This window comes from Rhinolophus sinicus, chromosome 16 (assembly GCF_057876585.1).
Source record: "Rhinolophus sinicus isolate RSI-liver-muscle chromosome 16, RSI-T2T, whole genome shotgun sequence".
Lineage (NCBI taxonomy): Eukaryota > Metazoa > Chordata > Mammalia > Chiroptera > Rhinolophidae > Rhinolophus > Rhinolophus sinicus.
The window spans coordinates 59,848,390-59,861,081 of record NC_142516.1 but is presented as its reverse complement, the minus strand read 5'-3'; the positions used below and the strand labels follow the sequence as shown (position 1 = coordinate 59,861,081).

General features: G+C 40.2%; 1 protein-coding gene and 1 long non-coding RNA gene across 6 annotated transcripts in view; one reads left to right on the top strand and one right to left on the bottom strand.

Annotated features, from left to right (window-relative positions):
* The window catches only part of LOC141571331 (uncharacterized), a 29,318-nt gene extending 26,573 nt beyond the window's left edge, over positions 1–2,745 (bottom strand). The window contains exon 1 of the long non-coding RNA XR_012496094.2: positions 2,627–2,745. This is a non-coding gene — a long non-coding RNA (uncharacterized LOC141571331). The remainder of the gene's footprint in view (positions 1–2,626) is intronic.
* The window catches only part of NFIB (nuclear factor I B), a 422,874-nt gene that overhangs the window by 94,132 nt on the left and 316,050 nt on the right, over positions 1–12,692 (top strand). The window lies entirely within an intron of this gene.

Sequence of the window (12,692 nt, the reverse complement as noted above, 5' to 3'; positions counted from 1 at the left end):
CATTCATTATTATTCAGCTTCAGCTTCAGGTGTACAGTGCAGTGATAGTGATCAGGCATCTACACCGTCCCTGAAGTGGTCTCCCTAATAAGACAAGTGTCCATCGGATACCATACAAAATCTTTACAACATTATTGATTATGTTCTCCAAACTGACTTTCATATCCCTGTGGCAATCTTGTGGTTACCAACTGTGCTTTCTAATCCCCTCTCAAACTAACTTCTATGTGGCAGAAAACATGGCAGCCAGCAGCAATTCTTGCTCTTTATACCTTACAGTGTTGCTGCCTGCAAAAAAGCACGTTAGTTACTGTTCAAAAAATCCTGAGAGAGGATCCGATTGGCTTGGTTTTCATCAGGTGTCCATCACTGGACCAATCACCTATGTCCAAAGAGATAGAGTCATATAGCACTGAGAGAGCCCTCCCTTGTCTTGAGGCGAGTCCCATAGTGACGGAATCGCCAGGGCTGGGAAAACTCCTGGGAAGTTTTATCCATTGCATTATTGGAGTATACCATTCGATGGCTGTCTACTTCCACAAACCCATGAGTTCAGTTTCCAAACTATTAACATCTTTACTGCCTTGTGAAAAATAGAAAGCAGTCAGCGGAAAGGGATATCAGAATATGATAGTCTAGACTCAGAGCTTAGGGACACAGAGCAATGGCTTGAACAATGGGAGCACTTCCTGTTCTCTGTCCTCTGCCAGAGGGGGTCCTTCTGGCCCTGGATGACTGTTCTCCCAGCTTGGCCAAGAAAGAGTGCAAAATAATCTGACTCTGCTAACAAAACCCACTGCAACTGGGGCAATGTATCTAAACTCAGAGAGGAAAAAAAAAGGTTAGTGCAAGAATTAAAAGAATAATGTACAAACAAATAAACCAAAAGCACTTAGTATAGAGGCACATAATACAAATGCAACACTGGCATCTAGTAGGGATGCAACAAATAATCTTTATTCTTATTATTCTAAGGCTGCATCATGCCCTTATCCTCCATCCACCCTCCATTGGTAGAAAAGCTAGAGTGAGAGTTCCATTAGGAAAAGGGCTTCTTGCCATGGGTTTCAGAAGTTAACAAAAAAAAAAGTGATAGAGTAGACTCTAAACCAGGGGTAGCACAAGTCAGAATTCACTGAGTGACCAGATTCTTATCCAAGTTTGCCATCCTGATTCACTCCCTCTTCACATGGTCACCATGACCAAGGTTCATAAAAATCAAAGGTTGTTTTCATTTACAGAGTTTGTTGACATTGGATTTCCTATCTGTCTTCTTGCTCATGTTAAAATATATTGGGTTTTGCTCTAGACCAACTCTATAATAAGTTGGTATTCAGAAATGTTAAAACCTGACTTATCAGAGGAAATTAATTCTATTTTTAATTACGTTAACTTGGAGACAGCATCTGCTTTTATCTTTTTTAAAAAGCATTTTACAAATATCTCAACAGACCCCATTCTAGTTTCCATGCTCATATTGTCTACATTTTATACCAAAGCCAATACTTGCTGATGAAAAATCATCTTTCCAACGTGTCAGCTGTAAAGCAATTCAGGGCAAAGGTAAGCCATTCCCAAACTAGATTTCCTGACAACTTTTTAAAATTAATGATGAAACATTAGAGTACTAACAGAATTTTTGTTTTGATCACATGACTTTTGACAGCTGTAGTTTTCACCACTCAATGACACTGTTAGTCCCTAGATTTGTTCACTCTAATTGTGAACTCATTTGCTCATTGAAAGGTCAGGTAGCTTTCTTTTTCTTCTTTTTTGGAAGTCAACTAAAAGAGGAAGAGGAAGTCTTAATTCTCTGTACAACCTATTAATTTATGTCCCTCATGTTTGTATCACTACAATGATGTATTAGAATTTGCTCAAGCAAAAAATCTTCACCTATGTAATTGTAATTGAGTAACTAAATTAAAAATTCTGAACTACATATGTTTGCTGTATTACCATAAGCTTCTGGCTTTAACTGAATGCCTCTTTCTTGCTCTCTATAATAGAGTAGGGCAGAACTATCTTCTTCATCTCCACCGTTAACCTGTTGAATGGAAGGGAGTTTATATTCCAGTATTTGCTGTGTCCTTATTTCAATGAGTTTCCATAAATAAAAGAAAGTAACATTTATTTTTCAGATCAAGTCATAAATTGAACAGCCTAAAGTAAATTAGTAATAAAATGAGTACTTTTATTTTTTAAAAATCAACATCTATCTATTCCCTAATTATAAAGAATGTAGTTTAAGGTTTTCTATGTGTGCACATAGAAAATGACTTATTAGAACCAAATCTGAATGGGTGGAATTCATTTTCAGGGAGCAGTGCTGGGCAGAAAGAATGGGTGGAATTTTCCACCAAAGCTGAAGCACAGAAATAGGTTTTCTAAACAGACCTGGATTCAAATTCCACCTTTGCCACTTCTGACCTCTTTGTGCTTTGGTTAATTAGCAACACAGGGAAAATAGGAGGTTTAGATAAGGTGGTGAATATCTAGTATGAATCCCTATGACGATAACAATGTTTCCCTTCCCTCCTGTCCTTTCCCAGAAATACCATCTTTGTTATTTGTGTGCACTTCTCAGCATTCAAAAGTCAACATCCCCACCCCACCCCCCAAATACCTTAGACTCAGCCTCTGGTCAGCAGCAGCTTTAACACACTCGTGTCTTCACCTAAGCTCTGCCATTTGATTTCAGATCATGTTTCCTCCAGAAAGGTGAATGTGTGTTTTCCAGCTTGTTTGATAATGAGCAAAGAGCTAGGCAGAGAGGCCATGGTCAAGCAGATGCCAAGATAGACATAAATTGCCACTAGGTGGCGCTGCTTGTTGTTGTTCATCAAAGACAAGGGACTTTTTAAAAATTTCCCTCAGTTTTTTTTTTCTCCACGGGTTCCTGGCCTGGGGTGTTTGCAACTGGGATCCTAGTCATAGCAGACCTCTTCTGTTCTCTGAAGGGAGGTGCTATTTTCACCTATTACCATCAAGATCTGAGGACCAAAGAGACTCTACCTACAAGCTGGGGAATTACCTCAACAGTGTTGTCTTTGTCCAGCAGTGATTTTAAAAATATATATTGTATTTGGATGTCAATGTTCAAAGGCAACAAGACAGAAAATTCCATTTCAAAAGAAATTGCGATTAATGAAGGCACATAAATCCTGTAGATTTATGTAGAGGCTAGAGCAGTTTCAGAAATCACATCATACAAATCAAAGAAGTGGGTTTTTCTACATCCTCTTTCACATTCTCTTGCTCTTATTTGCACACCATCTCATCCTTTCTTATCTCTCACAGTTTTTTGAATACATTTATCCCAAACTCTAAAACAGGAGGAAACTTTATCAGAAATCCGAAATATAGCTGGTTTCAAGCTCCAGCCATGGCCATTTCTCCTCATTCTTCCCCCAAGAGATCCGAAGACAGGGCTGAGGCTGTAACTGTTAACTTATACACCTCATACACTGCTTATAAAACCTGAAATAATTCTGGAAGTCCATGTAGCTCGGTCGAATTAAAAAATAATAATAATGTAGATGTTTGCTAAAGGTTTTCTAGAAGAGGAGGTATAGGAATTCTAGAGAGTACCTCACATAGAAAGATCCCAAAATCTGATTCAGTATATCTCTGTCCCCTTCAAATTTCCTGCTTATATTAGCTTCTAATTGTGCCCCCTACTCTCTCCCAGTTTTTCTAAACATCCACTCTTCTGTTACCCTTCTCTACTCCTATATCCTGTTCATACTCCCTGTCACATCTATGAACTTGTGCTCCCTGCTCCCGGTCATGCTGGGAGTTCCTTCTGCCCCCTGACAGTGGTCTCCTCGGGCCAGTCTGACTTCATCTGCTTCCAAGGATGAGTCCATTACCCAGCGTAACAATGTAGAGTCTGGTACCATGTTGTCTAGTGCAGTGTCTAGGAGTGTAGTCTAGTGGTTAACCACGTGAGCTCTGGAGCCAGATTCCTGTGTTTAAATTCCAGCTCCACCAATTACTTGCTAGGTGACCTTGGGTAAGTTACTAAGCCCCTCTGTGCCTCAGTTTCTCCATATATAAAATGTGGGTGATAATAGTATCTCCCTGAAAGGGTTGTCGTGAGTACTGAATGAGCTAGTGTAGGTGAAGCACTCTGGTTCAGAGAAAGCACTATGTAAGTATTCACTATGACTATTAGTACTATTGTAATTCCTATAATATTACTATTATCATATGCCAGGTATAATGGCAGGTAAAGAGAATAAAAGAGTATACAAAATAGGCAATATCTTTGTCTTCATGGAGCTGTCAGGCTAATGGAAGAAACAGAGAAGTCACCTGGCACTTGCAATTCAACATAAGACTATGAAAAAGAAAGTCACTGGTATGATAAGAGTATATATACACATATTTAACCCCTAGTTGGGGGTCTAGTGAAAACTTCCCTTTGGCACTGAGACCCAAAAGGAATTAAGGAGTAGTTGTTATAGAGCTAAACCTCATCTCTTCGGGCTTTTGTGGGAAGGGCATAAGCAGAAGGGAGGGAGCCTTGTTCCCATTACTCCTGGGTCTCTGCATGGCTCCTGTGCAGCGAGACCTGAAGGGAACCCAGCACCATTTTGAAACTGGAGGGTTTTGCATCTTTAGGAGCTATAAGAGGCTCCCAATACAAGGCATGTACGAGGTATCATCAAAACTACAGTAAATGTTTAAATTAAAAAAGAAACTATTGCAGTAAAAGACACGTTGTCATTAATCTCCCTCAAAAAACTTCCCCTTGCTTTGAACATACTGATGCTATCATTCCTGCCACTTTCTGAAGCAGTTCTGGAAATCCTCTTTCATGAGTATCTTACAAATTTTTATTTTTTAATTGGGGAGTATTGGTGAACAGTGTTTTCCTCCAGGGCCCATCAGCTTCAAGTCATTGTCCTAATCTAATTGTGGAGGGCGCAGCTCAGCTCCAAGTCCAGTCGCTGTTTTCAATCTTTAGTTGTAGGGGGCGCAGCCCACCATCCCATGTGGGAATTGAACCTGTAATTTTGTTGTTAAGAGCTTGTGCTCTAAGCAACTGAGCCATCTGGCTGCCCCCATGAGTATCTTTAGTTGTGCTGTCATGGCTGCCTAAATTGATGTCCTGAATCGATTCAAAACGTTTACCTTTCATGGTCATTTTGACTTTGGGGAAGAGCCAGAAGTTGCACAGTGCCAGATCTGGTGAATAAGGTACATGAGGACACACTGTAATGTTTTTATTTAACAGAAATTACCATATACCAGAAGCGATGTGTGACATGGAATATTGTCACGATGGAGGATGAAGCTGTTTGCCCATTTCATGCTAATGTATTGTTTGTGATCCATGATTTACGGCACACTTTAAAACACACATTCTCTCAACCGTAGCTCACACCCAACTGATTTCACAGAACAAGTTGAAACTTGTCACACACTGTTACTGATGTTCAGTGTGCCACTTCCAGTATTGAAGATCCCTGCCTTTCCATTGGATGGCTGTTGGCAGCAGCATTCACAGTATTTTGTGATCATAATAGAATGACTCCATGCACACATCACTTCTGCTATGGCAGTTTCTGTCAAATAAAAATGGTGTGTCCTCATGCACCTTATTCACTGGATCTGGCACTGTGCGACTCTGACTCTTCCCCAAAGTCAAAATGACCATGAAAGGTAAATGTTTTGAATAGATTCAGGATTTTGAGACAGCCACAACAGCACAACTAGAGACACTCACAAAAGAGGACTTCCAGAACTCCTTCAGAAAGTGGCAGGAATGATGGGATAAGTGTGTTCAAAGTGAGAGGGGGCATTTTAAGGAGAGTAATTCCAATGTGTCTTTTACTGTAATAAAATGTTTTTTATTTAAACATTCATCATATTGTTTGATCACACCTAGTAGCAAAGTAGTCAGAGCAAAAGGATAAAAATTAACTTATTTCTGATTATCCTCCTGGGAACTCCCTGAAATGTCCAGGTATCTCTTCAGCTACAGGGATAGTGAAGGGGAAGGCAAACATTCTCTGACATCTGGTAGGCTTGCTGAACAAGCTGGGACAGAAAATATTAAGACTGATATGCATTGGGAAGGTTTTTCTTTTTTTTTTTCTTGTTTTTAAGGCATTATAAAATATCCAGTTTAATTAGTTAGTTAATATATACTCAATGCCTATACTGTAAAACATAGAGATGCAATAATGAATACAAAGAAAGCTCTCCATGAGCTTGTAATCTAAAGGAGAAAATAAACATACATAGGTTCAGTTATAATCCAACAAAATGTGTTATTATAAAGCCTCATGGGAACACAGAGGATGGTATAGAAATTATTAATATAAAGACATGCCAACCTAGATCTTGTCTACAGAGATTACAGTGGTAGAAGGGAGTAGGGGTGCAGGACAGAAAAGTCATTTAGAGATTAGCAAGATTATCAAACTCTCTTTTTTTCTTTAAGCCAAAAATTGTCATATAAATTTAAGACTCTTCCTGAGTCACAGTTCAGGAGGATTTTGGAACACTCACAGACAGTACCACTTCATTCTCTGAGCCAGTGTCACCTTCATTTCCAAAACATTCTCAGGGAAGAAAGGCAAAGGGGGGAAAAAAGTAAGCAGTTGAAAACAAATGAAGGAGATAAAGAAATGAAAAGGACATTGTAACTGTAAAGAAAGATGGCTGCCACCACATTCTCTAAGGAAGCCTAATTTTTCATTCTTCAATCAAAAAGAATACCCAGATGAGAGCCCCCTGTAGAGAATCAACTGAGATGCAGAGGCAGAACACCTTTCTCTTGCCTTTTCTTTTTTCTTTTTTTCTCTTTTCTTCTCTTTCTTGTCTTGTCTTGTCTTGTCTTGTCTTTCTTTTCTTTTCTTTTCTTTTCTTTTCTTTCTTTCTTTCTTTCTTTCTTTCTTTCTTTCTTTCTTTCTTTCTTTCTTCTCTCTCTTTCTCTTATTTCATCTAATGCTTATTGAATATCTATTATTTTAAGACATTGTTCTGTGTGTTGGTGGGGATGGGAAATGAATGAAACTAAGCCTCTACAATGAAGTAGTGCAAGGTCCAGTAAGACAGACAGCAAGTAAACCAATATTATTGTACCACACAATAAGCTTTTGATGCACTATGGCAAATTCTGCAGTTCGAAATACTACAAATGCCTGGAGATTAGGTAGCCCCAGATAAGCTTTTGTGAATAAACAGACACACACAAAAAAAAACAAAACAAAAAGGATGTAGCAATGTCTGAAATTTCAATCACACTAAAATTCACATGTGCAGAAAAAAATGTAGTCTCTTTAAATTGTTTATTTTCAATCTGGGCTTTCTTATGAGCCCCACCCTATGGATAGACAGGCAGGAAATAACTAAATATCCAATTCAGTGTCCAGTCCCCAAATGTAAATATTCCATATAAGTAAAGGTCAATCTTTCTGAATAGTGCTTCAGTCTTAATGATTTCTGCCCTCTTTCTGCAAATTATCTATGAGATAGCTTCAGTTGCATGGTTAGGGCAGGCAGCACGGGTCACGTGAGCTTTTGGGGCAGAGTGAGGGGTCGGTCATAGACTACACAGTGTCCCTGTTTTACCCTCTATTTCTTTCTTTCTCTTTTTTTTTTTTTAAATTGTAAAGCTTTTCAGTGTGTATTTCCAGGACTTCTTTTTTCCAAGTCAAGTTGTTGTCCTTTCAATCTTAGTTGTGGAGAGTGCTGTTCATCTTCAAGTTGTTGTTCTTTCAGTCTTAGTTGTGGAGGGCGCAGCTCAGCTCCAGGTCCAGTTGCTGTTGCTAGTTGCAGGGAGCACAGCCCACCATCCCTTGCGGGAGTCGAACCGGCAACCTTGTGGTTGAGCGGATGCACTCCAACCAACTGAGCCATCCGGGAGCTCAGCAGCAGCTCAGCTCAAAGTGCCGCGTTCAATCTTAGTTGCAGGGGGCACTGCCCACCATCCCTTGCGGGACTTGAGGAATTGAACTGGCAACCTTGTGGTTGAGAGCCCACGCTCCAACCAACAACTGAGCCATCCAGGAGGCAGCTCAGCTCAAGGTGCCATGTTCAATCTTAGTTGCAGGGGGCAGAGCCCACCATCCCTTGCGGGACTCGAGGAATTGAACTGGCAACCTTGTGGTTGAGAGCCCACTGGCCCATGTGGGAATCGAACTGGCAGCCTCCGGAGTTAGGAGCACGGAGCTCTAACCGCCTGAGCCACCGGGCCGGCCCCCTTACAATTTTTTTTAAAAACTTTTATTTATTTTAAGTATGTTTTTCCAGGACCCATCAGTCCCATGTGGGGATCGAATCAGCAACTTTGTTGTTAAGAGCACTGCGCTCTAACAAATTGAACTAACCAGGCCACCCCTTGCCCTCTATTTCTGCTGGTACAAATACTAATGGTGGTGGTGGCAACCCTTGTACTCTGGCTTCTCTCACCTTAGTCAGGGTTAGGGGCCCTTCCTGTCTCTGACTCGGCCTCATCCTGGCTCTCTTGGATGCTAAGGACCCCCAACAGCTCTGCCACATGACCTATCTAGCCCCATGGAAGACTCGCTGACTCTCAATTCATCTGTCTTTTGAATTCTATGGGAACCTGTGGGTGTCATCCATGCCATCAGAAACCTAGGGCAGAACAGTAAAATTAATTCCAAATACTCTGCCTGTCCACACCACAGGCTGAACCCCAGGTCTCCTAAGCAGGAACGCGGTGTTTTGAGCACTCCTTATTTACTTTATTCTCCTCCCTGTTCTCTAACCAAAGGCTCATGGAGGGAAAATTGGAACAGATCTGATTAATTCAACCTCCACTCTCTCTCTTCCTAAGTGTCCCCCTCATGCTACTGGCCCTAGAAACAGTGGGCTTCCCTTCTCCACCACTTCCTCTTCCTACCTACATGTCCCTTATGTAAAATTCTACCAAATTCACCAAATTTAATCCCCAGTTATGAGTTCTGTCAACTTGAAGCTAAAGGAATTTTTAAAAATCCTTTCCCTCTCCATAACGCCTGTCTCTCATGCGTATGGTCTTGCTTAAGATGTCAAGAATCCACTCTCAGAGCTCTGCCTCTGAGTCAGTAAACCCCCTGGCTCGGGTCTCTGAGAGATGCCATGAAACAATGATTTAAGAAGGAAATTAAATTTATGTCTTTAATATCTACAAAGAGCATGTCAGTTTTAAGATAATAGAATTGTGTTTCTTTGTCTTCTAATTGGGTAGTTCAAGGAATGTTGTTTTGCACGTCGCCTCTGGGTAAATTGTGGCAAGTGTTTCAAGCTCAAATAAGTTTAGGGAATGCTGAGTTAAACAAGCTTAAATAGTTTATTAAATGTGAAACCATCAGAGCCTGTAATATGTTAATATGTTCTATGAATTCTGATATGTTGTTTCCCAAATGTATTTGACTATGGCACGCTTTTTCCACATCTTCTGGAAACAGTGTTCTACAAAATACAGGAATAGAAGGCACTGAGAATCCTTTGTCCCTGGAATCAGTAGCTACCTCCATCCCATCTCCATTAAGTGAGCAAAGCCAAGTGTTAAGGCAAAAGTGTTTCTATGTCTGACTTGTTTTCTAACTGTGCCCTTTCTTGACTCCCTCAGGCCTGTGCTTATTTTTAACTAAAACAGCTGTGACATCAGTGTCATGAGCATAAAGTACCTGAGAGTTAGTCAGTTGGAGACACTAGAACTTAAAAGTGTTTATCCCAAAGCAAACAAGCAAGCATAAACCCCCCTATGCCAAAATGGCAGATAAAAGGACCCAGTTCCCTGGCTTCTCTGGGAATTCTCCAGTAGACAAGCATGCCTGCCCTAGCTGTCCTTGTGAAGGATGGGAAATGGATGATGGCTCATAGTTAAGGAATGCAAAATAAAGATCTTATGACTTGCAATATAAAAATACATATGGTATAAGATTACTGCAGAGTTCTCCACAATCAGAAGGAATGCAAATACTCCCTGCATGGCCTAAACAATGAAAACAGAATCTGAGTAGATAGAAAATCGGGATCATCAGGAAAGTTCTGGCAAAACCGCTCTGCAGAGAACATAACGATCTTAAAATAGGTTCCCTAAAAGGGGCATTACCAAGGAAAAATAATCGAATCTCAAGGGATAGAGATGAGTTTCTAGGGAGGACAATGATGGATGAGAGGAAATGTCAGGAGAATACGGTAGACGGCCAGGATAATGGGCCCAGTGACCCTTTTACCTTCCTCAAACTTTTCTTCTGTCCTTGTATAAACAGAGAAGAGGCCCGACTCAAAACACAAAGTAAAAAAAGGGGGGAGGGAATTGATATTTCATGTGCAGCCACATGTGGGCTAACACTGTAACTCATAAAGAAAAAAATCAGTCCCATTGTACACATGTCAGTGTAAGAGGGATTGATTTACATGAGCAGCATGAGAAAACATCCTGAGGACGCAGGAAAAGAGCAGGGAGTTCCAGGGTTCCAGAAGAATCAGCTATGACTGCCTACTCTGTGCTTTCATGTATAGGAGCAATAAAGCATCCTTAAGACTGAGTGGAACATTTCTTGTCCCTAACCCTGCTGCCATTCCTGCTCCCTCAGACATCCTCATAACAAAACATGGTGTATGTGTTATTTTCTAAGTCAATCAGTCAAAGCTAGTTATATTGGTAGTACCCTTTGAATTAAATTGTAATATTGCCATTGGCCTATGGGCATACTTGTTCTTCAGAAAGGAGTCAGTAGAGATAGGAATGGTAATTTGAGTTGTCAGGAACCCATATGGCTCTTAAATAAATAACATAAAAGCTGCTCATACTAAGACTACTGTTGCGGAGGATCCAGAACAGTGGAGATAACTCATCTTCCTCCAGACCAGGTTGGGAGACTCTGTGAACATCATTGTTTTGTGTTCAACATCCTCCCTACCTATCTTCCTACATGCTACTTCCCCCACAACCCAGGGTTATAGCTGGTTTGGCTAGGAAGCAGTACTCTACACCCCCTCAGGCACAGAGGTGGCCACTGGACTCAGGTTCGGCCAATTTAGACCATAACCTTCTTGCCAAAATGACTAGTCCAAGAAGTGGACACATGCCTATGCTGCGTCAATCAGAATCCTTCCTTGGAATGTTTTAAAATGAAAGGACAGGAATATTGTCTCTGGGCCTGCCTTTCCAAGGATTGGTTTTATGAACCTCTTGGCCTATGAGCCTTATTGCCTTCTTCAATTTAAAGTAGTTCAAGCTGGATGTTTATCATGTATAACTGAAAGATCTCCAAGTAATACAGGGACCTTGGTAGAATGAGAAAGAGACTTGTTTTCTTTTTCTTACTCCATAAGAATATTTATAGAAGGCACACTAAGTACCAGACCAGAAATATGATGGTGAGCAAACATAAGCCCTGTCAGCATTCGCATTCAGTGAGATTATGTCCTATGGGAAAGAGCAAGCATCCAATGATTGCTAGAAATTAATGAATTTCAGGCGTTCTGTGTTCTGTAAGGAAAAGTAGCCGTAATCAGAAGCCTCACATCTGGGGAAGACACAACAAAGTTTCTACAAGGAAGTGATGGTTAGGCTAACCTGAAGATGGTCAGGAGTTAGTCTCATTTTCAAGGGCCAAGATCTCCTTTTCCATTTTAACCATCTGTAGCATAATGGTTACCTAAGTTTAAAAATGTCTGTTTGGTTTTTCCAACTAGCTGAGCTAACAGCAGCCTTTTTATCTGATAATATTAGTGGGAATATGAGTTTTTCTATACTTTGCATTCTTTGTGTAACATTGAGTACCAAATGCAAGAGAGAAACTTTTTGTCTGAGTAAAGTGAAGTGCTAGGTAGAAGAGTGGGACACGTAGCCTTCAATTAAAAAAAATAGCAATTCTGATTCTTCTGTGATGATTTATCTTTGTAGTCTTCAATATCAATAAAAATTCTGATATATTTATAGATTTTTACTCAATCAAATATCATGAAAGTATAGAAAAACTGGTGTTGTTTGGTACAAGAAACATGTACTTTTGTTGAAAGTGAACTCTACGAGTAGCGGTGTATCTAAATAAATAAGAGCTGCTATGCAAATTAGCACCTGGCCAATCCTAGTGTAGCATTCTTTACTTTGTTGAAATTTTCCAGTTGTGATAAATCCATCGTCCATTGGATCATAGCAGGTAATTTACATTTGTCAACTCTCATTTATATGCAGATATGATAACTCATATTAAAAGTCAGCCTTCTTATCTTCCTCAGTGGAAGAGCTAATCTGATTTACCATTTTATACTATATGCTATGCATTGAGGAAGAGCATTTAGTATCTTAAATTCCAGGTAGTTTTTCAATGACTTGTTATATTCATATGTTTGCATTTTATCTCCTAAAAGAATGTCTACACTCTCTGAAATCAGGAACTAGGGCTTCAATACCTCTTCAGCCTTCTCCATCATGCCCAAAGCATCTCATCTAATAACTAATATTGATAATTTAACAACTATTTATGAGCTTTTAACATGTACCAGATACTAGTCTAGGTCTGAGAACTTGGAAAGTAAATGTTCTTTCAATTAATGTGATTGCTTTTAGCTCGTTTAACATTTGATAAGAACTGTCATCTAGGGGGAAAAAAGGAAAGAAGGCAGGAAGGAAGGCAAGAAGGAAAGCAGGAAGGAAGGAAGGAAGGAAGGGAGGGAGGGAGGGAGGGAGGGAGGGAGGGAGGGAGGGAGGGAGG